Source organism: Gigantopelta aegis, chromosome 12, assembly GCF_016097555.1.
Source record: "Gigantopelta aegis isolate Gae_Host chromosome 12, Gae_host_genome, whole genome shotgun sequence".
Lineage (NCBI taxonomy): Eukaryota > Metazoa > Mollusca > Gastropoda > Neomphalida > Peltospiridae > Gigantopelta > Gigantopelta aegis.
The window spans coordinates 36,044,203-36,071,470 of record NC_054710.1 but is presented as its reverse complement, the minus strand read 5'-3'; the positions used below and the strand labels follow the sequence as shown (position 1 = coordinate 36,071,470).

Below are 27,268 nucleotides of genomic sequence, written 5' to 3'. Positions count from 1 at the left end.
GTTATACCCCAACATCCTGGAATTAATGTAAACGCACTATCATGAAAATAATACATTGCAAAATATATAGGAAGGAAGAAAATGTTTCATTTAACGACGCACTCAACACATTGTATTTACGGTTACATGGCGTCGGATGCAAAATATTTATGTACTTTTGTTATTAATACATGATATTTGAGATTCTAATTGCAAAACTTTTATTGTATTTACACGAATTACGTAATGATATTTACATACGTGTATTTATACAATACGCTGAAAACCTGTATTTTAACCACCGCATTGAAATGCAATTTCCTGCATTCAAGAAGTAAAATTAATTCATCATGACAAATGCTGGTAAATGCTAAAGCTATCCACCCCCACCTCCACTGCTCTGCCGTGCCTGCAAATCGCTTTAATTGTTTCCCAATATATTAGAAGAGAATGTGTGAACCAGGGGAGCAACGTAGCCCAGTAGTAAAGCGCCCGGACGATCGGTTTGGGATCGATCCCCATCAGTGGGCCCAGTGGGCTATTTCTCATTCCAACCTGTGCACCACGACTGGTATATCAAAGGTTGTGGTATGTTTTATCCTGTCTATGGGATGGTACATATAAAAGATCATTTGTTACTAATGGAAACATCTAGCGGGTTTTACCTCTAAGACTATATGTAAAAATTACCAAATTTTGACATCCAATAGCCGATTATGAATAAATCAATGCGCTCTAGTGGTGTCGTTAGACAAAACAAACTGTGTGAACCACAACACGTGTCGCAGACCGTAACTATCAAAGCAAGTATTCTAGTTCTGACTTCCCCACTGTTTTGACACATACCCGTGGATAAATATATGCAGTTGTTTAGCTTTAATATGTGTTTGAAATTTTGTGTATAATATTTGGCACGTTTTAGTCTTTTAATTGTTACAAATAAATTATATCTAAACCACAACTGAGTCAACAGAGTACCATAATAAAACCACGTTTGAGCTAAACGAGACTCGTTTTCGGAAAATACTTTGTACTATTTTTAGACTACTCTAGCGTGTTCGAATCAAACGTTGTTCAAGGCGAGCAAACTTGTCTTCTGCTAGAGTTGGTAGAGCAACCGGACTGAGAGTTTTGTGTTCTCTCCATCTCTCCGATATTTTTATTTGCTAATGATCACTACTACCCTGATCAGAAAACAAGTTTATGAAGCAGTGGATTTACATGAAGTGACAAACAGAAAAACGTTATAATTTCTTTAACGCAGGTTGTTTCCTGTCTTAGAATTCGCAGGTAAGAAACTTTTCTTTGATTTGTGTTAACGATACGTTAACGATGTTTGGATTCCTTTGACATTGTTGTACAACACCAAACCAATTGGGCTGTTGCATACCAAATATCTTGGCATGTTTCATCTTTGTTAAAATATGTCTTGTCCCATGTGAAACCTCTCAAACGTCGTTCCGTTACCGGTATCGTCCTACTCCTAATTCCGTTATGCTGAAAATTCCGCGAAGTTTGATTTCTCGTGCACGGTTCGTACAGTCAACACCAGACGTGTTGTTGTCTGGTTCATTTAGAAGCATTTTTACCAACAGTACACTTTTAAACAGTGGCCAAGCGACCGCTCAATGCGCGGTCGGTCATTGATCGATCCCCGTTGGTGGACCCATTGGGATATTTCTCGTTCCAGCCAGTGCAACATGACTAGTATATTCAAGTCTGATATGTGCTATCCTGTTTGTGGGATGCTGCATATAAAATATCCCTTGCTACTAATGGGGAAAATGTAGCAGGTTTCCTTTAAGATTTTGTCAAAAATTACAATAAATAAATAAATAAAGCAGTGTGCTTTAGTGGTGTTGTTAAATAAAAGAAGCTTTAACTTTTAAACAAGTATCTTACACAAGAATTATGTTGGTCTTACACTAACAAAATGATGTCACCTGCTAATAAAATAAGGTATAATTTAACAAATAGCTCATAACATTTTGTTATTTTGACCAATAAGTTAGGGCCTAGATATAATAATCATTTATGAAAGTATTTTGACCAGTATGGTAAGTTAGATATAATAATCATACCTGATAGAAGATCTGTACTTACTAGAAAATCTGTACTTACTAGAAAATCTGTACTTACTAGAATATTAGCTATTCATGTAGGAATATAATACAAAATCTACTCAGCCTGAGTCAAGTTATATACCAGTATAACACAACTACAGTCCTTTTACTATATACATGTATTAATCATTAAGCCAAAAGGGGTGTCATGGGGCCATGGTTTCTACCCCTAAAATGTAATTTTACACCTTTTTGCCAATCAACATTTACACTTTCCTGTTGCCACATAACTGGACTCATGGACTGTGGTTGGTCTTTACTCCCAAATATAAAATCCTGGCTTTGCTAGTGTGTAAAATACAAATCTTCTCTTTTTTGAAAATGGTACTAGTATATATCTTCTTTGAAAAACACTAAAGCCTCGGCCTAAGAAAAAAGTCTGAATACAAAAACAATGACACTGGACTTGTAAGAATCCGGTGAGTACAACCCAAGCTCAGAAACTCCCAGAAGCAACAAAACAAAGGCAGCACAAGTACATGTATATATGCTGACAGAACAGAAATATGTGAACATTTGTTTTGAAAGTGTGTGTATAGCATGTAATCTAAAACACCTGGTTATGGTTAAAAAATTCATTTTGTTAAAAAAAATGCAAGAAGTTGCTTTGGATTCAGTACTTAAGTCATTAAAATAGTGAAATTTAAACAAAAAATAACAAGTACAGTTTGTTTAAATATATGAGGCCATTATTTTCTCACACTGAGAATGAATTTATGGGGATGCATGGGCAGAATCATGCTCACACCCCTCAAAAATAAAAGTCTAATTTAAGCATGGAAGTACATTAAAACTATGATGTTTGGACCTCCTGAAGTCGAATACAGTATGTACACATAAGACCAAACATACAATCTGTCACTATAATTAATCTGCAGGCCAGGGAGCTTGTTATTTTTTAAATAGAAAGCATTTTGGCAGGACCAGGTACTGATGGCTAATTAAACTCTGAAAGTCATGTATACATCTGCCAAGAATTAATGGCTGGATGCCATCCATGAATGAACACACACTTTACTCATCTGTCTATGGTGTAGTGTACAGATAAGTTAGTAAAAAAAGAAAAAGAAGCTAACATAAAACAATTGTGGAAACTAGTGAATTATTCATAATGCAAGTTCCCTGTTTTAACGTAGCCCAGTGGTAGAGCACTGGCCTGACGCACAATCGGTCTATGATCGATCCACATTGGAGGGCCCATTGGGCTATTTCTCGTTCTGGCTAGTGCTCGACAACTGGTGTAACAAAGATTGTGGTATGTACTATCCTGTTTGTGGGATATGCTGTATATAAAAGATGCTTTGCTGCTAATTGGAAAGAGTATATCTAGCCCATTCTGTGGTGGCAGCAGGTTTCCTCTCTCATTATCTATGTGTTCCTTAACCATATGTCCAATGCAATATAACCATAATTAAATTGAGTAGTTCGTTAAATAAAAGATTCATTCCTTGAGCACTTGTTTTAAATAACAACCCAGACAGGTGATCTGCATGGAAATGTAACAGGTCGAATATATACATTTTTAGAAAAGCAGTTATTTGTAGAAACTATGTGGAAATTAAGACTTTACCAGTAGATGTAGTAGGTTGTAAAAATTAATAATTTGGTAATTTTGTACCAGCAGGTATCTTACCACTTCATATACATACATGTAGTGGCAGGACGTAGCCCAGACGTAAAACACTAACTTGATACATGGTCAGTTTAGGATCGATCCCTGTTGGTGCATGGGCCCATTTAGCTGCTTCTCATTCCAGGGTTTCTGCCAGAGGGTAAAACGGGTATGGCGCCATACCCAAATATTTGTGGCAGATTTTATTTTTAAAGTTAACTTTTGGACAAAATTAATTACTCTAATAATTATTATATGATTTTCTTAACCCTAAGCCTAAACTTAACCCATTTACTTTCTGGGGGAGGTCCTCCCACACCCCCTGTTGACTGTGGTTGCATTCAATTCCATAACACCATACCCAAAATTTTCTTTCTGGCAGAAACACTGCATTCCAGTCAGTGCACCATGACTGGTATATATCAAAGGCTGTGGTATGTACTATTCTGTCTGTGGGATGGTGCATATGAAAGATCCCTTGCTACTAATGAACAAATTTAATTGATTTTCTCTCTAAGACTATACGTCAGAATTACCAAATGTTTGACATCCAATATCCAATGATTAATAAATCAGTGTTTTCTAAAGGTGTCGTTAAACAAAACAAACTTTTAACTTTAACTTACCATACCACAGAACATGTGTCTCAATAACTGTTTGTTATTTAGAGAAATGTCTTGAGGCATCATTAAAAAACATGCCTTTCCATTTAAATTTTCAGCGCCATTTTGAACTAAAAAAATATAATTTCCACCTTTGAAAATAAGGAAATTTAACAAAGGAAGTTAAGTTTTGAAAGTCCAAATGAAAATATTCAGAAATATTTTATTATTTATAAATGTAACACAGTGTCTGTATGACACTAAATGTTTTTCAAAGTAACTGCCTTGAAAAAAAAAAAAAAAAAAAAAAAAAATGCCTTGGGCGTCCTCCCATATTCAGTTTTAAAGCCTTGTTTGAGGCCACCACATGAAAACACATGTACATGTAAAATACAGATGATTTAACCCCTTGGTACAGTCCGCCATTGATGACTGGATTTCCTTTAGGTGAACTCCTTGCTGAAGAATAGCCATTCAATAAACTGAATGGGCGCGCTTGAATGCCAGTTAAGTGCGCATAGAAATTTCTCTTAATGCAGGGTAAATAGAGGGTGGAAATTCTTAGGAACCTTTCACAGAGAGGGACTGCTGTTCGAAGTCTGTTTATGCCTTTCAGACGTGTGCTGCATCATAGAGTGCTCTGACTACATTGTATTTGTAATAAATTAAGTCTTAGAAAAATATGCTTACCTGTAGGCCTATATTCAACATATTATATATGAAGAATTTGCATGAATAGCTCTATAATGTAAAAGGAACAGAGTACATGTATTTTTGTATAACAACACCTTAATACTTTTTAGACTGGTCACAGCTATTTACATACATTTAGGCTGGTGTTTCTGCCAGAAAGTAATTTTTGGGTATGACGCTATGGAATTGAATGCAACCACAGTCAACAGGGTATAGGGGGCTTCCCCCAGAAAGAAAATGGGTTAAGTTTAGGGTTAGAGTTAAGAAAGTCATACAGTAATGATAAGAGTAATTAATTTTGTCAAAAGGTTCACTTAACAGAAACCCTAAAAGCACTTAAGTGTATTCTTATGATACACCACATTTTGGTGGAGTGAAATTGTCTTTTATCATGATCAAAACAAATTCCACCCTGAACTTATTTTGAAATTACTCCAAGATATCACATTTTATTTTAAAGTTTACTTTTACAAGCCACTGATATTTTTTGCATGTAGCTTTTACACTGTGTTTTAATAAAATAATCTTTGAATGTTTATAATATTGATGTTGATGATAGATCATCAGTTTATTCATTTATTTACCATTCGTTTGTTTGTTTGTTTGTTTGTTTGTTCGTTCATTTATTCATTCAGCAGTGTTTGTCTAAAAAGATGATTGATCCCTTGCATTTCCCTAGATACACACCTGGATAGTTTTAGGTGCACGGCAAATTGATCACCCTGTGTTTTAATTTAATGTTTGAATGTTTATAATTTTTATGTTGATCATCGGTTTATTAATTTATTTACCATTTTTCTTGCTGGGGTGTTTTAAAACAATCATTCGTTCGTTCGTTCGTTCGTTCGTTCGTTCATTCAGCTGTTCAGCAGTCTTTGTCTGACAAGACGAGTGATCACTTGCACTATACCTTTAGAAACACTCGCCTGGATAGTTTTAGGTGCACGGCAAATTGATCACCCTGCAATAAAAACTAATTTATTTACATTTTTGAAATTTGAAACTTCATGTGATTGCTTATCTAGCACCATATCAGAAGAGAGATTTTCAGCTTGCCTTGATTCTGTTTCTATAACATGGTTATTTCTACACTTGGTTGAAAGAGGAATTCTGCTGAGCACTGTCAAATACTCCATTTTGCTAATCTGGAAGTTGTGACTGTTTCTTTTTCCCCGCCAAAAAGGAACTGTACATTGATTTTAATGAAAAAATCTATTAAATATGTACTTAAATTCAGTAGTTCTTTTCTATTGATAAACACATGCAGGTACATTCACTTGGAATTATGTACAAAATTAATCCAGCATTCAAAAAGCCGGTTTTAATTTCAGAATATTGTTTGAAAGTTAAAAAGAAATATGTGTGTCTGATTTATATTTCTCATTAAATAGTCTTTAAAATAAGCAGCAGGATTATGCCATGTCATACGATCAGCGTATGTATTCTCACATGCGTTCATGCTGCAACATTCCTTACCTAATGGTTTTAACATTGCACTGTGACAGAGTGAATGGGTGAGGAGATCAGAACACAAGTTGAGCAGTGCAGTCCGTGGCCAGTGCCATTTATTACGGCTAATGCACGAATCGGCAGAAGCAGGGCTTATTGTATCGGTATTGTGTGATCAGGAATGCTGTCCTTAATTGCATTTTTGAGTGACATAATCCATTACGACTAGATCGGCTTCAAACTGTATTCATTCTATCACCTGTGTGTGTGTGTGTGTGTGTCTGTGTGCGTGTAAGATGATGTATGTTGTTGAAATCAAGAATTGAAATTAATGCTTGTCCCTGTGTGTGAGTATAAGATGATGTATGTTTTTGAAATCAAGAAGAGAAATTAATGCTCGTCCCCTTACCCCAGGCGAGTAGAAATTGCTGGGGTCGACAAGTAGAAAATTTAAATGACAATGCATATATTCCTCTGGGCCAGTTAGATATGTTGTGACTTGATTGTTATGCAGTTTATCTTTTTGAGGATTGGGCTCAAATGCTACACTGTATATGACTGTCAATCACCTGGTTTCAACCAATAATTGGGGGACTAGTGATTAAAAAAAATTAAAAAAATTGAATATATACTAGTAATATTTCTAGGCAAATAGTTCCCCAGGCTAACAAAGTTTTTGTAATTTCTACCCCTGAAAACTGTTCTGTCACTTTGTTAAAATATACTGAGAGAGAAAAAAAAAAGGGGGGACACTTGGTATTGCTATTGCGTAGTAATGTGTGCATAAACTTCAAAGACACAATATGGGACTGAATGTCAGCAATGTAGAATTCCATGTCAGGAACAGTTATCTTCCTGTTATGAATGAGGGTTTTGGTTACAGTCACTCTTTTCCTGTTAGTGTTAGTGTGATCCCATATTTCTTTCAGTCAGTATACTTTACAGATGCATACATACATGTTTACAAAAAAAGAGAGAAAGAATTACGCAGACCTAGCGACATGTACATGTATGATGGAGTAGTATTCCAATGACACCCCAGCGTTCTGCTTTAAATGAAACTTCAGGCCTTCAGATTTTGGAACCAGTAGCGTGTTAAAAATAAAAATGGAATTGAAAGTTTCATTGCTCATGTAACATAATCCATTGCCATGATATCCAAAAATCAATTTCCAATGGGTTCCTATGATCATAAGGCAAGGGAATTGAAAAAGTGTGTCCCATAAAAAATGAAATGCTTCAATTTTTATTTTATAGATTTATGATACTTCTGTCCTTACTATTATCACTGTTGAATTATTATCAGGAGAGCATGAAAACCTCAGATATGACATTTTGTTAAATTCAAAAGTTTTAAATTGATTACAAATTATAATTGCTTAAAAATTTGATGTAGTGATCTCTTGAACTTGCATAGCAAATTGCGACAAGATATTGAACAAAATATTCCCAGTGAGGCACATCCTAGTCCGATTTAAAATTGAAAATTGATTTGGAAAATATTTTCCTGTTCCCGCTCAAAGACAATAGCTATTGAATATGTTTTTTTCAAAAACATCAGCGAAATATGTTTGCAACAGTAACACCATCCTGCTAGCTCAGAAAAGACCACACTGTTTAACTGGCGTAAATCTACAAGGCAAATCTTTGCACAACTGCGTCAACGGTCACGTCTGTGCAACATTGCCTGCGTTTGACGAGGAATTGTAGCGAGCAGCGCCAAGTCATAAGCCAACATTTACACAAAAGGTTTAGTCTATTATCCCTTGTTGTTTTGTCATGAGCATGGCAAACAACGTTGACACTGCCAATTTCCTGCTCATTGGGCAGGTATGCCCATTTGAGTTGCCACGGAAACCAGAAATGCCGGCTTGTCCCAAAATTCGGCTTGCTTTACTGCATGAATTCCAGTATTTCATAAAAACATTGTTGCCACAGGTTGAAAGAAATTCACGTCTTTGTTTTGTAAACCTTGAGCTGTTTGCATCTTGTTAAAAGCTAAACAGTTTCGTTTTTGATTTAAGAAAGAAAAAAGAAATGTTTTATTTTAACGACGCACTCAACACATTTTATTTACGGTTATATGGCGTCAGACATCTGGTTAAGGACCACACAGATTTTGAGAGGAAACCCGCTGTCGCCACTACATGAGCTACTCTTTCCTATTAGCAGCAAGGGATCTTATATTTGGGCTTCCCACAGGCAGGATAGCACAAACTATGGCCTTTGTTGAACCAGTTATGGATCACTGGTTGGTGCAAGTGGTTTACACCTACCCATTGAGCCTTGCGGAGCACTCACTCAGGGTTTGGAGTCAGTATCTGGATTAAAAATCCCATGCCTCGACTGGGATCCGAACCCAGTACCTACCAGCCTGTAGACCGATGGCCTATAACCACGATGCCACCGAGGCCAGTTTTTGATTTACGAGACTTGGGGCCCCATTTTACTAAGCGATCTTAGCACTTAAGATCACATTATATATCTAAGGTAGTCATGGACTTAAGATGATGATCTTAGCGCTAAGACCGCTTTGTAAAACGAGGCACTGGATTTTTAAAATTTAATTTTAATTAATTAATTAATTTTATTTAGTTATTTTTCTTTAGACTTGATTTAGCTGTGATAGGTCAAGAAGACTGTGGTTTCTGGAATTATCTTTGTAAAATTTGCAATTCTTTGAAGCATATTCAGCATTTTTATTTTATGCAAAGGCTGTAATCAAAAAGCAAGAACAGGAATAATATCTGGTACAAATATGGCCACAATATCTACTGTCTTGACTTGTCTGTTGGGAAGTACACGTAAATAAACACTTGCTGCTGCCTGTATTCAATCTGTGCCAGGAAAGGCGAGTGATTGTTCCCACTCCTCACCAAACTCATCTGGAAAGTTTTAGGTGACCTGCATAATGATCGCCTTGCAATAAAACATTTAGTACATTTTATTTGTTACTTCATGTCATTGTCATTCCAGCCAGTGCACCACGGCTGGTATATATCAACGGCTGTGCTATCTGCTATCCTGTGTATGGGAAGGTGCATATAAAAGATCCCTTGCTACTAATGGAAAAACTGTAGCGGGTTTCCTCTCTATGACAAAATTACCAAATGTTTGACATCCAATAGCCGATGAATAATAAATCAATGTGCTCTAGTGTTGTCGTACTTTTTTCATGTGATTGCTCTCCTAGCACCATTTCAGGAGAGTGATAAAGAAATGTTTTATTTAACGACACACTCAACACATTTTATTTACGGTTATATGGCATCAGACATATGGTTAAGTACCACACAGATTTTGAGAGGAAACCCGCTGTCGCCACTTCATGGGCGACTCTTTCCGATTAGCAGCAAGGGATCTTTTATTTGGGCTTCCCACAGGCAGGATAGCACAAACCATAGCCTTTGTTGAACCAATTATGGATCACTGGTCGGTGCAAGTGGTTTACACCTACCCATTGAGCCATGCGGAACACTCACTCACTTTGGAGTTGGTATCTGGAATACAAATCCCATGCCTCGGCTGGGATCCGAACCCAGTACCTACCAGCCTGTTGACCGATGGCCTAACCACGACGCCACCGATGCCGGTAGGAGAGTGATCTGCAGCTCGCCTTGATTTTGCCCATGGGGAACACTACATGTATTTGGAGAGAATAGTCAATGTGATGACAGCAGCAGATTTCTTCTGTCACTATTTAAACCATTTAAGTTGTCATATGTTGGATGCCCTATTATTGTAACTTCAAAATGTGTCATGGTGTTGTTAGTCGTTGAGCAAGTATTCTTTTGCTGTCATCGATTGTCAGAAAGAGAGTTTTGCTATCAACTCCCCTAATTCAAATCTCACTATGACAAAATAATAATTTCCTAATAAAGCGCCGGCGTTTAGTTCAAATCCATTGAATGATAATAAAGCAATTTTAAATGAAGAGCAATTTGACTCATTGATTTGTGATGCCAGCTTTGTGCGTAGTCGTGTGGTGTGTCAGGCGAGCATGCTGTTTTGAATGGCGGCCTGATTGAATCGCTTCTATTTACAAGTGGAATGATTCCGTTGTCTAATTGTGCAGTAATCAATGCATTCACACCAGCTCCGTGGTAGGCATGTCTGCTGTTGAAAATCGTTATGATGATCAATGCAGTGCTGTCAATAATGCAAAACGCAGGTTACGGTGGAAGTTTTGAAACTATTTTGAAATAGTGGTATTCCTCATTTCTTATTTATCCTAGGCATTGAATTTTGCAGTTTTATTTTATGATTCCCCTCAAAGTTTCTGCCAGAATTTGTGTGGGTTTTTTTTTTTTGGGGGGGGGGGGGTATGGCACTGTGAAAGCATATATTTACTGGTACAATGTGTGTGCTGAATGCAGCAACAGTCAATAGGGTATATGGGGGCCTCCCCAAGAAAGAAAATGGGGTTAGGTTTAGAGTTAGGGTTAAAAAATTGATACAATAATAAGTCATTCATTTTGTCAAAAGATCAACTTAAAAAAAAATCGGCTAAAAAAATTTGGTATGGCACCATACCCATTTTACCCTCTGGCAGAAACCCTGCCTCTGGAATTGTAAAATGATTTTAAATAGATATTTTGGATTTTATCTCATTATCTTATGCTTCTGACTTAAAATCTGGGATTCACTGAAGCATGGAATCGTGCTAAATTCGCAGCCACATCCATTGTCTAGTTACATTCACTCAAAATACCGGCCTCGGTGGCGTCATGGTTAGGCCATCGGTCTACAGGCTGGTAGGTACTGGGTTCGGATCCCAGTCGAAGCATGGGATTTTTAATCCGGATACTGACTCCAAACCCTGAGTGAGTGCTCCGCAAGGCTCAATGGGTAGGTGTAAACCACTTGCACCAACCAGTGATCCATAACTGGTTCAACAAAGGCCATGGTTTGTGCTATCCTGCCTATGGGAAGTGCAAATAAAAGATCCCTTGCTGCCTGTCATAAAAGAGTAGCCTGTGTGGCGACAGCGGGTTTCCTCTAAAACAAACAGTGTCAGAATGACCATATGTTTGACGTCCAATAGTTGATGATAATCAATGTGCTCTAGTGGCGTCGTTAAATAAAACAATCTTTATTTATCATTCACTCAAAATGTGCCTAACCATTGATTTTGGAGATTCTTATATTTTAAGGATTGTGTCAGAATTGTAAAAATGATATTATCTAAATATTTTGGTATTCCGTACCATAATCTTACACTTCTGAACCAAATTCTAGGATTTGTGGAAGCCATCCACCATCTGTTTGTCTGTCCATTCACCATCTATCCATCTGCCATCAATCCATCCATCCATCTTTCCATCCATACATCTTATCAGCCATCCCTCCAGCCACATATCCAGTCACCAATCCACACAAATCTATCCATCGATCCATCCATCTACCCACCAATCCACCCACCATCCATCCACATATCAGTCCGTCCATCCAGCCATCCGTCCGTCCGTCCGTCTGTCCATCCGTCCGTCCGTCCATCCATTCATCCATACTTCCATCCATCAAATATTACTCAGCAATTTGTGCATCCATAACATACCATCCATCCATCCAACCAGCCAACCCTCTATTTACCCATCCAACCAGCCAACTCCCTATTTACCCATCAGCCAGAATAAGCCCTTCCATCCACCCACCATGTTCATTTTGGTTCATATATCTGGCCATCAGGTGAGCGACTACAGTACTTAAATAATTATCTGTCACAAAGATCTATGGTTGTTGATTTAGCATCATATCTGTACCAATCTATATTAACAGTGTCCACTAGACTGGAAACCTGTTATTAATTATTCACTGACCAGTTTACACAGCATGGGATCAAACATGATTGTTGTTATTAATCGAGTTAACAGTGTTATACTTTATTGGATCAGTGAATTGATGGTGCAGAACGACATGGACATAATGTCTACAAGTACAAATGTCTGTGTTTGCAGCATCAGGTGGCTTGGAAAGTTAAGAGTTTGTTTTGTTTAACGACACCATTAGAGCACATTGATTTATTAACTATCAGGTATTGGATATCAGTAATTTGGTAATTTTGACGTATATAGCATCTATTTGTTTGTTTGTTTTGTTTATACTTATTTTCATGCTTATATCCAAATTAAGGTTCAATCACACTCTTCTGGGCACACACCTCATCTATCTGGGCTGTCTGTAAAGAACAGTGGGTTAGTTGTTAGTGGTTAGTGAAATCTTTAGAAGAGGGTGTAGTGGTCTTAAAACTCGTTCTGGGTGCGAGCTGGTACCGGGTTGCAAACCCAGTACCTACCAGTCTTATGTCCGATGGCTTAACCACGACACCACCAAGGCCAGTATTTACCCATTAGTAGCAAGGGATCTTTTATATGCGTCATCCCATAGACAGGATAGCACATACCACGGTGTTAGATATACCAGTCTTTGTTCACTGGCTGGAAAGAGAAATGGCCCCACCGATGGGGATCGATCCTAGCTCAAGTGAGCTCTTTACCACTGGTCTGCATTCCGCTCACGGTGGCTTGGAATGTAGCTCAATAGTAGAGTGCTCGCCTGAGGTACCATGCACTTGGTGAACCTTTTTTTCTGACCCAATCAGTGCCCCATGATCAGTATGTACTGCCCTATCTGGCAGATGTACATGTACTTACCAAAGACCCTGCACTACTATTAGCTGAGCAGTGCTTCTGCCAGAAATTTTTTTTTGGGTATGGTGCTATGGAATTGAATGCAACCATAGTCAACAGGGGGTATGGTTGACCTCCCCCAGAAAGAAAATGGGTTACGTTTAGGGTTAGGGTTAAGAAAATCATACAGTAATGATAAAGAGTAATTAATTTTGTCAAAAGTTTTAACTTTAAAATAATAAAATCTGCAAAAACATTTGGGTATGGCGCCATACCCATTTTCCCCTCTAGCAGAAATCCTGCTTAGAGTAACCTGTGTGGCTTAACTTACAATGTATTTTTTTCTTGCCTTTACCAAGCAAAAAGGTAAGATATGGTTATTTGCTAGGACTTTACTGACTGGGTGGGGTCATACATTTTTGTGTTTAGCTCAGCGTTAAAGTTTCATGTTTAGCTCCATTTCTGACAAACTATATAAGTCCCGTAGATCAATGAAACTTGGTTTATAGTTGCTGCCATGCATGTAACAAGAAACAAAACAAAACAAAAACAAATGAATTATTAAATTTTAATTAAAATACTTTTGTGTTTAGCTCTTTCGGCCTTTACGACGTAAAAAGGAAATATATAAGCATTACTTTACCAACATCATTCTGTCCGTCTGTCCATCCGCCCGTCCATCCATCCATCCATCTATCCATCCAACAACTCGCCCATCCAAAGCTGAAACACACCAGAAACTCACATATTCACCCTTCAATCCATGCTGGCTTCCATCCATCTATCCATGTTGGCTTCCATCGATCGATCCATCCATCCATCCATCCATCTATCCATCTATCCATCCATCCAATAACTCGCCCATCCAAAGTTGAAACACACCGGAAACTCACCTATTCACCCTCCAATCCATGTTTGTTTCCATCCATCTATCCGTGTTGGTTTCCATCGATCGATCAATCGATCGATCCATCCATCCATCCATCCATCCATCCAGGCTCAAAGTTACCATTTAACGACACCCCAGCATGAAAAATTCATCTGCTATTGGGTGTCAAACAAAGGTAAAGGTAAATAAATCGATAAAACTGAAAATAAAAAGTCAAATTAAAACACTTTGTAAAGAGAAGGTGCAAAAAGCTGATATTTTGTTTTCTAAACTGTATTTTAAAGTTATGCAATACTGTGCCACGTGTATAATGCACTGTTTTTAAAAGCCAGTTGTCATGCCATGCACTACTTGATTAAAATGACCAGTGTTTTCGTACCTCACTTGCATCAGATCTACACTGGAATCAATGAAACTTCATCTGTTTTGATAAACAAGATTACAAGTAGTTTCCATGCAGTAATACTAGAGGGGGGAGAAGACCATGTGTAAATTAAATTACCCGTGTTACATGTTACAAGTAAGTGCTTTTAGCTGTGCATTTGGTAAAGGTAACCAAATAAATCATAAAAAGTTCAGGTTCTGCCTATGCGACTAAAGCAGTTTATTTAGGTTCAAGCATCAAATTATTGTTGCATTTGCAACTAAATAGTTACTAATTTGAGCCCTGATCCATCCTTCCATCCATATATCCATCCATGCATCCATCCATCCATCCATACATACCCACCCACCCACCCACCCACTCACCCATCCATATAGGTACAAATTGTATTGTTCTCTTTATTCATCGGTGTGAGGCCAACGTGGGAAATATATTGCCTGTTACACATGACTGGCTCGTGAAAGTCAGCCCTGCTCACTTTGTTTTCAGCCACAGTTTTCTGTTTGATCATTTCCTCAGTATACAGCAGCAAAATTATATGCCTTCCGACCAACCCATAATTACTCAAATTCATGAACAATAGTTACTGAGGTACACACGTTTTCTGTTCTATTTAAACTGCATTTTTTAGTTAGTATGAAGACCGGGTTGACCAGAAATAAAACACTAGGTTTGCCAGAATTGATCATTTAAGTGAGACATTGTAAAGTGAAGGTAATTTTTTAAAAATACATCAACAAAGTCAATGGAACAAATTCGAGACGGTCTGTTTGAAACTAAAGGGACTATCCTATGTTTTTTGCCGTTTTAAAACATTTTCGGCAAATAAAGTATATTTACATTATTTAAATTACAATATTATACTTTCATTTTCTTGTTTATCTCTACAACCAATGCATTTTTGGTCATTGTAATGTTTTGTAGTATTGTAGTATCTCAATATCAATTTTTATCTAAAATAATTTTGTACATATAAATTTGTTATTTTTTCCAGCGGCCAAATGAAATTTGAAATAAATCGGCAAATGTATTTATCCTTATAATGCTTTATATTTAAAACATGTTACATAAAATAGTGTCTTAAAAACAGGAAAAAGCAAGATGTGTGTTTATATTGTTGGGATGGGTTGGGTGGGTGGGGGAACTAACAGATGTCATCCTGATGCTGAAAACTTAGGTTAGTCCATTTAAAATTAAAAGTTGGTTTTGTTTAATGACAGCACTATAGAGCACATTGATTTATTAAATCATTGGCTATTGAATGGCAACCATTTGGTAATTTTGACATGCAGTCTTAAAGAGGAAACCTGGTCTCTTTTAAAAAAAGCTGTAATTTTCAAAAAATCTTTTACGTTGCCTAAAACTCTAGATAGGGTCAGCACCTTTTGAAAATAACTTATGAAAAGTGGCCTCAATTATGGGCTGATATAAAACTGTGCTGCGTCTGTCAGCGTCTTTAACTGGCGAGTTTGCTTATTTATGTTTATGTAGTCTGTTCACACATGCCTTAAGGGATGCGGGCGAAGATGATAAAAATCAATTTATCGCGGCTCCACGTCCACTCCGCCACCATCAACCTTTCACGCTTGACCGAACATTTCAGAAATCCATAAATGATATAGCCCCGGTGCACGGCTGAGTTGATACTCGTTTCTGTTTTATTAGACATTTTGGAGTCAAATATTGATGCCTTTCCCTTTTCTGTCGGGAAAATGTCTTGCATGAAATGGGGGGAACATTTTCTTTATTACATTTATGGAATGACTCGATCATGCCAAGGATTTAATATCAGCTCTGCATTTTCAGGATGAAAGCTTAATGGTTTTAATTAGTTTTAAGAGACATATAGCCTGGCTTTGATGACAGCTACACTAACGGACAGGGTTGAAATAATATGTAGAGGTCCAGAGTCCAGGGTGGGTCAAGTCAGAAGCCAGTTAGGAGATATTGGTGATGAACACTTTTTTCAAGGTGCCTCCTAAAGAATGTGCTATGAAATGGTAAAACCATCGTAGGCTATGTTGTCACTGTAGCACATGCCATAGTGATGTAAATGCTTACAATGGTTTTACGATTTATTAGTGCTAAGATGGTTTCGAAAAATATTTGCCCAGGTGATAAATTATTTCAAATCCTAATATCAAAATAATTTAGAAACCAGTTAGGTTGTTGTTTAATTTATATTATCCATCCATCCATCCATCCATCCATCCATCCATCTATCCACAATCCAACCATCCACAATCCAACCATCCAACCATCCACAATCCATTCATCCATCCATCCATCCATCCATAATCCATCCATCCATAATCCATCCATCCATCCATCCAACCAACCAATCAACCATCCATCCAGCCAGCCAGCCAGCCACTCGCCCATCCATCCATCCAGCCAGCCAGCCAGCCAGCCAGCTAGCCACCTACTGACCCACCCACCCACCCACTCGCCCATGCATCCATTATCCATCCATCCATCCATCCATCCACAATCCATCCATCCATCCATCCACAATCCAACCATCTGTCCATCCAACCAATCATCCATCCAGCCAGCCAGCCACCTACTGACCCACCCGCCCACCCACTCATCCATCCATCCATCCATAATTCATTGATCCACCCACCCACTGACCCACCCGCTGATACATCCACCCATCCACCTACCCTTCCATCTATCCATCCGTCTGTCCATCTATCCACCTAGCTGGCCATTTTTTGCCAAGTTGGCTTTATTATTGTTGGTTCGTGCACAGTCGAAAGTGTTATTCCTGTGAGAGCCATCCCACTTAACTTCTTCCTTTTTTTAATTGTGTCTGTTTTATTGACTAAACAAGCCTTGATCAGTCGGCTGTTAACAATGTGCCAACAGAATTAAATATTTTATTCTGTATTTTACACTGTGGTACCTTATTAAATGGGGTGGAAAATTGGTGCATTTTAAAAGGACAAGTCAGGAGTCAGCCGGTGCACTGCTCAGGGGTGATTAAGGCTTTGAACATTATATACATTGTACTACAATGATAGAAAAGAAAGGAATGTTTAACATACATCTAAGCAACACATTTTATACTACCAGTCTGTGAATTTATCAGGATTCTTCACGTTCCAACCAGTGCACCACAACTGGACAAAGTCCGTGGTATGTGTTTTCCTGTCTGTGGGAAAGTGCATATAAAAGATCCCTTGCTGCATTAGAAAACATGTAGTGGGTTTCCTTTGATGACTACGAGTCAGAATGACCAAATGTTCCAATAGCCGGTGATTAATTAATCGATGTGCTCCAGTGGTGTCGTTAAACAAAACAAACTTTAACAAACTTTTTTATTAGGATTCTGTGCTTCCTTAAATCCTAGTTTGTGGGATACAAGTGTAAGATTATGAGATGGAATCCCAAAATATCTGTATATTATATATAGTCGTTTGCAATTCCAACAGGATTCCGGGAAAAAAAAAACAATCTGTGTATAAAAAAAAAATCCACAAATTCAATGCCTGACTACAAAATTATACAAATTAACATACCAGTATGGCTATTTTTTGACACACATAGCTCAGTGAAAGAATAGTTGCCTCATTGAGCGATGAATCACAGGATCAATCCCCAATGATGGACTTGGTTTTTATTTCCCATCCCAACCAGTGTTCCATGATTGGTACATCAAAATTTATAATATAAAAGATCCCTTGCTGCTTTGTTATTAGGAGTAACCTAAGCTGCAACAGCAAGCTTCCACTTTCTTTCAACCATTTGTTGACCTGAATATAAGTGTGTATAAAAGATTCCTTGCTATTAGTGGAAAAATGTGACTGGTTTTCCTCTAAGATTATGTCAAAAATTATTAAATGTTTGACTTCCAATAGCTGATTTCTCACTCCAGCCAGTACACCACGGCTGGTACATCAAAGGCTGTGGTATGTGCTATCCTGTATATGGGATGGTGCAAATAAAAGATCCCTTGCTGCTAATTGAAAAGAGTAGCCCATGAAGTGGTGACAGCGGGTTTCCTCCCTCAATATCTGTGTGGTCCTTAACCATATGTCCGATGCCATGTAACTGTAAATAAAGTGTGTTGAGTGCGTTGTTAAATAAACCATTTCCTTCCTTCGAATAGCTGATGATCAATATGATCTAATGGTGTTGTTAAGCAAAACAAACTTTAATAGAAACAGCTGTTTAGTTTCAAATGTGACAAAGTGTCATGAATCAAATACTCCTCTTTTATCCTATCCTGTCCCTAAACAGCAGGGTCAGATATATGTAGAGCTGACATGGGATTCCTGCCCTCCCACCCCCCACCCCTCTTGATAACAGGTCTTATTTTTCCTACTTTACTGACATTTTTTATATCTTGTATAAACACCAAGATGCTATAGATTACCAAGGTGAAATAACCAACCATGGATCCTACAGATTTCAAGGGATCAGTTTGCAGAATTCCTTCCCCCTTAATTCTCTCAGAAATTCTAGACCAGCACTTGATCGGAGAGCACAGATAGGTGAGGTATGTACCCAGGAAATCTTGAACATTAATTGATATGAAAATTTAAAAGAAAAAAAGAAAAAAAAAGGAGAGCAAAAAAGCCACAATCTTGACAGAAGTGTAATGGGTGATTAGCCTGGTTCAGCCATCCAAACGCCAGTCGTCTTTGTGGCTCTTTCGCTTGATTTAATCACAATGGCTACAGCGTTACTGGCTGATTGACATAAAGACAGGGACAGAGGCACACAGACTATGGCCACGGTTGGATGAACATGTCGCTGGACTAAAGCTGGAGGTCTGATTATACACTCACCGTTCGAAATAACACTTACTACATTGTATTTATGATACGCTTCTGTGATAGTGAAATTATATCTTTCATATTGGTGGACAGGTTGAGTCATGCATGCCAATAGATACATTCAGGCAAATACATCACATGATGCCAGCAGCTACAGGTGGGTGGGATGGGGTGGGTTAGGGGGTCAGTTATAATACATTAATTAGCCTTTCAACTGAGAGGGCATAATCTTCACAGGTGAGAGGAAACCCTTCTCTCCCACCTTCTCTGACACCCATGCCCATTTAAACTGATACTTCATTTAGTTCCAAGTCAAATTTAATAACATTCATGACTGTACTGGCACTTCATGAGAACAAGTAATGACACATACTAATTAAGTACCTTATCAGTTGGTTGGCATCACAATAGTCAGTGCTGTGTCAAAAATTCATGAAACTAAATTAAATGAATTTAAAATCCTTGATGAAAATATTTGTGTATTTGTAATGCATAATAATAAAAACAATGTATGTGTACCCTTCATATTTATTATCCAGAGCACCATTTTGTGAAGCAATCATAGTGGTAATTTGGCACTTAAGGTAATTTTAGTGCTAAGATCACTTTGTAAAATGGAGCCTAGGACTGTAAAATCTGACTTCAAAATCCTACATGTAAGCCATTTTTGAGGATTGAAACCCATGACTTAAATGGGTTATCACAGCATAGAATTCATTTGCCATGACAGTATCATTTGAGCATGATCGGTGAATAAGTCTTCGATCGGCAGCCCCTGTATTAACACATTGCTGAAAAGATTGATGCTAAATGAAATGAGCATTTGAGGCCTTCCGCCTTAGCGGGACATAAAAGAGATCCATTGCAATTGGTTTGTGTTCGTTTACGCATTGCCAGGCTGATCAAATCTATTTTGCCATCAGTTTAGTGGCGAGAAATGTAAATAATTGGAGCAAACACAATCTATCTCTCTTGTAGCGGTTATTATTTGCTCGATAACAATACGTATTGTGCAAATGTGCAAGCGACACATTTCGTTTATCTAATTGCCGATATATTTAAATTTTCTTGTAATTTTTTTTATAAAATAAAATGGATGGAAATTGAAGTGCACTTCAGCATGAATGAAAACCACTAGTAATAGTCAAGACAGTATGTTTCAAAATGTGTGCACGCAAACCTCATTTTGACTGTATGTTTATATATATGAAGAGTTTCATCGCAAAACGTGATAAACACCACTAAACACACCCAGTCCTAAAAATGTTTTATTCCAAACCACCATAAACACTACAGCAGTTTCTCTGCAATCTGCGATATATCCTCAGAGTCTCAGACAATCGTATCATGTTTTGATGAAAACTGAATTTGCGCACAATGGGTTTTAATATGGTGTTTATCGCGTTTTGCGTTGAAACTCTTCATATATATAGTTTAAAAAAAATGTATTTTGTTAAAAGTTGCAGACCTTGGTTTCAGCCCATAGAAGTTGACATTAAGTTTGGTTAATCTACAAATCTGTAACACATCAGGATAAAGTTACAATAAAGAGTGAAACAAGAGTCTGTGATGTTGAAATAGGGAAATATTCTTAAAAATACACTAAAGCTTGTCTCCGTAACTGCTATTTTGCAGAGGTAATTGCATTTAAAAAATACATAATTAATGCATTTCGTGGTATTAGCAATACCAGAATGACCAGAAAGACTTTCAATGAACGAAAATGGATAATCTAGATAATGAAATCTAAATAATGTCTTAATTCCAAAGATCAAAAACAAAAATGGCTCTGAAAGCGAGAACTATGCCGTAGTGTTTAAAAAACTAGGGTCTGTCACTTTAAAAGATAACGTCCTCGCACAATTCAACATTCAGTGGTCAATAAACATTTAATGGATATTAAATTTTGACTGTTACTTACAAAATTTACACGTATACATTTAACCCATGGCAACATGATGTTACCAAGTTTTGCACTCTGTAAGATGATTACTGTCGACCATGGTAACCCAACTGCAACCTTTCAGTGACTGGGAAGCTGTTAATTTTTAGATTAACAAAACCTGCGTATGATAAATAGTCCAAATAACATGTTTGAGTGCTGGTATGTTTTGCTTGTGGGTGCATGTACCAGCTGTGCAGCATTACACAACGGACAGTTTGTATTTGAAGAAAGGCAAGCAAAGGAATACTGGTTTAATAACACGTTTGCACATTTTTTAAACTTTGGTTGTTTGCTCTCTACTGCATTTAACATGTATGATTATTTCGATACTTGGTCAAGAAGGGGATGATGATGAGAGAGAGAGAGAGAGAGAGAGAGAGAGAGAGAGAGAGAGAGAGAGAGAGAGAGAGAGAGAGAGAGAGAGAGAGAGAGAGAGAGAGAGAGAGAGAGAGAGTGAGAGAGAGTGTGTGTGTGTGTGAGTGTGTGTGTGTGTGTGTGTGTGAGTGTGTGTGTGTGAGTGAGTGTGAGTGTGAGTGTGAGTGTGTGTGAGTGTGTGTGAGTGTGTGTGTGTGTGTGTGTGTGCTGTGTCTGTGTCTGTGTCTGTGTCCACTACTTCTATCTTGCAGTGAACAAAATTGAAGGAAGTGATAAGTGCTGTTTAAAATATTACCATATTGATACCATATAAATTCACATGCTAACATGAGCTAAAAATTACTCTTCTTGAACTAGTCTCAGGATAGTGATGAGGAGTGAGATAAGCTCCCCTTAAATGGCGAGGTCTGATGAAGTCATGGCACTTGTGCACAAAAGCAAGGGGCGAGATGTAGCCCAGTTGTAAAGTGCTTGTCTGATATGCGTGGTCTGCCTGGTACCGATCCCCATCGGTAGGCCCATTGGGCTATTTCTTGTTCCAGCCAGTGCACTACGACTGGTATATCAAAGGCTATGGAAGTGCTGTGGGGTGGTCCATATAAAGATCCCTTGCTACAAATGGAATAATGTAGTTGGTTTCATGTTTTAAGACTCTGTCAAAATTGCCAAATGTAGACCCTTGAATTGTCAACTTTGCCTATTTCAATTGCTAATGACGTCACTTTCTAATGACGTCAATAGCTTTCCGGGTGTTATTTTCATTTGATCCCGGAAAAATAATGTAATTAACCAATCACAATACAGAACACACTCGCCATCAGTTTACATTGCCATTTGCGGGATCAAATAGACAATAACTTCATATGGTTATCTCCTAAGTGTGCATTTATAGTGGTGTCGTGAAGGAAACCAAACTTTACTTTGTTCCACAAAACTGTTGGTGGGCCCATTGAGCTATTTCTTGTTCTAGCCAGTGCACCATGATCGGTATATCAAAGGTCGTGGTATATGCTATCCTGTCTGTGGGGTAGTGCATATAAAAGATCCCTTGCTACAATTGAAAAAATGTAGTTGGTTTCCTGTCTAAGATTATGTAAAAATTACCAAATGTTTCACATTCAATAGCCGATGATTAATAATTCAGTGTGCATTTATAGTTGTGGTGTTTGACAAAACAAACTTTACTTTGTTCCACAAAAGCAGAACATCTTCTATGTGAAGAAGGTATATTCTGTTAACATACCTTAATTACTGACAGTTTAGAACATCTCGAATGTATATGTCTATCGGAAATCAGTTAACTGTAGTAATCTATTGACTGTGGTTTTATTTGACTACTAACAAGTGAATTTTGCAAACAATGAGTAAAACTGTTTTCACACTAATTTAATATTTACAATCGTTAATTTTAATTTTCTCGGAACAGACTTCAACAGTATCACAGCCAGCTTGGGTCTGTCCTGACATTTTAGCAGCAGAGGGCGAGACACACACCAGCCGTCACGACTAACTAATTAACTTGCCTCATTAAATAATTATCATGATCTGTTCTGTTTATTCTGGCTAAATAAAGAATCTTCGGCCCAAGCTGTGATAATGAGATTGGATCCATTTACAATCAAGTGCTAATAATTCACGAATATGACATAGGGTACAAATTTGTTCACTTTGTGGAAATCATTTTGAGGTGGACACACTTGTTCCATAAGCTGGTACAAATGGTTGACTGCCTAGATATAATTATGAAGATGGAGGCTGGGATCTTGGATTTATTATAATGTTTCTGCAGCGTTAAGTGGCAGGTAACAGTTTTATGTACGCATTCTTGTAGGTGAGAGACAAATGTATTCAGGGATTTAGATCCCCCTAATTTGGGCACAATTAACAGGTCTTTTCTCTGGTCTTAGTAAAGTAAGGTCTTTTTAACACAGAAACGTTATTAATGGCTGCTAAAGAGTTGTGGATCTTCTGAAGTGCATTTCAAGTTACAATAACAGGACTCGAACTTAAAGGAAACATGTCACGAGACCATATTATAGCTCATTTTAAAAGCAAAATGATATAAAAATAATATACAAATAAGTTTATAACAATAAAATGCGCGTAGTTAACTTAAAATGAAGAAATTACACTAATCAGTATCAAAGTACGATTCATGCATATTTATTCGTGAGCGTTCGGGAAAAAAAGGGAAGTGACGTCAGAGCCGCTGTACTCTTCCATTCTTGTTAAATGTTTATATATGGAGTAAGGAGCTTACGATTTTTTCAGTCCAACAGTGCTGTACTGCGCGGCCTTTGGATGTAAAAAGAAAAAGGATTATCTTTTTTCGGTTTTCCAAAGGATTGTATCCGAAGAAAGGCGTGGGTATTTTATTGCAAAATAAAAGATTGGACACCAACACCGCATAGTACTTTGGTGTCAGCCTATTTACATCCTGGAGCCCGAACGTTACCCAGAGACAAAAACAGTACTCGGTTGCACATTGTACATATTTGGCACAAAGATACACCTCAGCATGATGTATTTATATATGTTAAAAAAAAAAGTAGAAATTATGAGAAAAAAAAATTGAAAAAAAGAGAAGATTTTTCATGTTAGGGCTGTATAGGCCTACATAACAAAATCTGTATTCACCGTCCGAAGAAGGAAACGTCAATAAGTAATTAAATATGGCATATACAAACATGGGATTTGGCATGAGGATACATCTCAGTACGATGTATTTAAATATGTTTTAAAAAAAAACAAAAATAATTTTAAATAATATTTTTAATCTTCGGGCGGAGTACGTCACAAAAACGTTCCTCATCACCTGAAGCCCCAAAGTAACACGAAGTTCAATACAAAATATACCACTACTGTCGGTGTCGAAATAACTATTATGTTTCATCCACGGGCTGACTTGAGAATCGGAGTGTTGTTTTTGTTAATTGGTCCTTTCTTTCCATGGCCTGCACATGTGATTCCTGATTGGCAGGTGTATATTGCAGGGATCGACCAGGTAAGTGATTAACCACTGTCTAGACATACGTACAAAATACTTGCCAGTTTTTTAAGATCACAGGGTATTGTGGCATAACCTGTCGCGACTATAGTACAATGTTAATGGACATTATCAGCCGCCTGCTTCATTACTGTAAATAATGCTGTAAAACCCTTGATTTTAAAGTAAACTTTCCCATCTAAAATTACAAAACTGACCAATTACGTAGTACCAAAGAAAAGAAAATTATCACATGGGTATCGTGAGTGGTTGTTTTTACTCTAACGCACCCTACCAATAGGCCTAATAATATGCTGCTTTGTTTTTAAGAGAGAAGAATACTATAACCCCATTTCGTTCTATTGATGCAAATTGAAATATATTTAGTTAAAAAGTTGATTATACTCACAAGTCATTTATGTTGTTTTACAAGTCAGGTTAATGAAAGTGAAGTGCCTTGTTGTAAATTAGAGTGTTTGTTTACACTGCATACAGATTTCATTATGTACAGCCCGAACATGAAAAATGTGATATTTTCTAAAAAAAGAAAGAAAAAAAAAAAAGGTTTGTCCTACATTTATATTTTTTACATCATATCGAGGTGTATCTTTATGCTAAATATAAACAGTATACACCTCGGCATTAGCAACCGGGTTTTGGTTTTGTCTCCGGGTTACTTTCGGGCTCAGGGCTGTAATTGGGTCGACCGGTCTGGTCTGGCACCATCGGTTTCTCCACCCTCCGACTCGCTATCCGTTTTTTCTTCAGTATCACTGTTGTAAGTAAATGTGTGTCTTTCTTCATTTACTAACAGCTCAAATTGATACGGCAAAACGTTTTGCAAACGAACACTCATTGTTTTGGTAAGCTGTGCAAGTCTTAGATTCTTTATGAGTGGTACGGACTAATGCTTTTAAGTGTAAGGCTTTCAGATCAAGCGACGCGTCTGACGTCAAGGACCTCGTGATTGCTCTGCTCATTAAAGATCGGCAATTTCCGCTCAGAGCTCGTATCTGGGTTTTTTTAACTGAGATATTTTAAGTAATTAATTTAATTTATATTTTTTTTTTTTAGGTGATTCAATTTATAATTAATTGTACATGGTTGGTGCCAAATATAGGTCACGTGACATGTTTCCTTTAAGAATTTGCCTCCCATGGCAATTTGGGGCATGATGTAGCCCAGTGGTAAAGCATTCGCTTGATGTGCAGTCAGTCTGTGATCGATCCCCATTGGTGGACCCATTGGGCTATTTCTTGTTCCAGCCAGTGCTCCACAACTGGTGTAACAAAGGCTGTGGTATATACTATCCTGTCTGTGGGATGGTGCATATAAAAGATCCCTTTCTGCTAATTGAAAAGAGTAGTCCATGAAGTGGCGATAGCGGGTTTTTTCTCTCTATATCTGTGTGGTCCTTAACCATATGTCTGACGCCATATAACTGTAAAGAAAATGTGTTGAGTGCGTCTTTAAATAAACATTTCCTTCTTTCCCTTGGCAGTTTTTAAAAAAGTTTTTAAAAAGTGATTTTTGCTGCAAATAAAATGACTGAGGTTATTTTGCTGTAAGTAGCTATATTTTAAGTGTACAAATGTTATATATTGGCAGATAATGTACACCAGGTGTATACATTTTGCCATCGTTGAGAAGCTTTACCTATGCAATTTATATCTCAGTGATGGCAGTTACCGTCGATGCCATCATTAAATTTGAGCCCTGCAGTAATCTTATTAAAATGTAACATTTCATTGGTTTTGAGGTAACATTTTTATAAATCAGCATGTTTGTAGTTATTTTGGGTGTGATTGTTTTGGGCATACATATTTTATTTCACAACATTTATTGTCTTGACTTTGGTTCAGTTCAAAGCACTGGTGAGTAACAATTTGTTTTAGAATACTTAATGAAAATGAAAATATTTTTCTTGCAACATTGTATAATGCATCTCATTTAAATTTACAGTTTATTTTGCTTTGAAGACTATTAATTTCTAAGACAAATGTGTTCAACAGTATTTCTGAGAAAACGTTAATGAGACACTGTTTTTATAGCTACATGTATTATGGTTTATTAAAACCGTTGTGGTTTACTCATTTTATTTTTGTTGTACATAATGACTACATGCACATAAAAAGATAAATATATTATCTGTGTAAACCTGAGATCTTCAGTTCTGAATAGAGCTAACCGTCAGTTTTAGTGATTTCAAAGCGAACCTGTTGAAAGATTATAACGTATATTGAAATGTCAGAGGACCTCAGTAGCAAAACGAGACGAGGTCTGTATTTTCTTTGTTGATTTCCTCACCGATGGAGAGATGATTGCATAGTGATGAGCGATGTGGACGTTTTTTTTCACCTGAGTTTACCTGTGTGAGTAATTCCCTCTGACAGGTTGGCCACTAAAGCTGATCTCACTGTGTTAACCGACTCTGTGGAATTATTGTAAAAAGCAGCCTTTATCCATGGGGCAGTGTAAACCTATCGGCTTTCAAATTGATAGGGGATGGATCTATAGTCCTCCCCATAGGGAGCACCGTTTTCTTACTGTGGTATTTGTACTACAAGTTATTTATTTCTGAGAAGATTGTTTTCTAAATTACATACAAAAATAGGTGGGTTTTTTTTGTGTTATTTTCAGAACAATTTACTTTTCTTCTTACGTCAGATCAGAACTGAAAGTATTTACAGAAAACAATGTTCATTACGGCTGGGACAGACTATAGCTCAGTTGGTAGAGCACTCACATGATGCGCGTTCGATTTGGGATCGATCCCCGTCAGTGGGCCCATTGGGCTATTTCTCGCTCCAGCCAGTG

General features: G+C 37.4%; 1 protein-coding gene across 4 annotated transcripts in view; it reads left to right on the top strand.

Moving 5' to 3' along the window:
- Nucleotides 1-1,049: 1,049 nt before the first annotated feature.
- Nucleotides 1,050-27,268, top strand: part of LOC121386944 (nephrin-like) — a 211,023-nt gene continuing 184,804 nt past the window's right edge. For all 4 annotated transcript variants that reach the window (XM_041518001.1, XM_041518000.1, XM_041517997.1 and 1 more), the window contains exon 1: nucleotides 1,050-1,269. The gene's annotated coding sequence lies outside the window, so the exon portion shown is untranslated. The remainder of the gene's footprint in view (nucleotides 1,270-27,268) is intronic.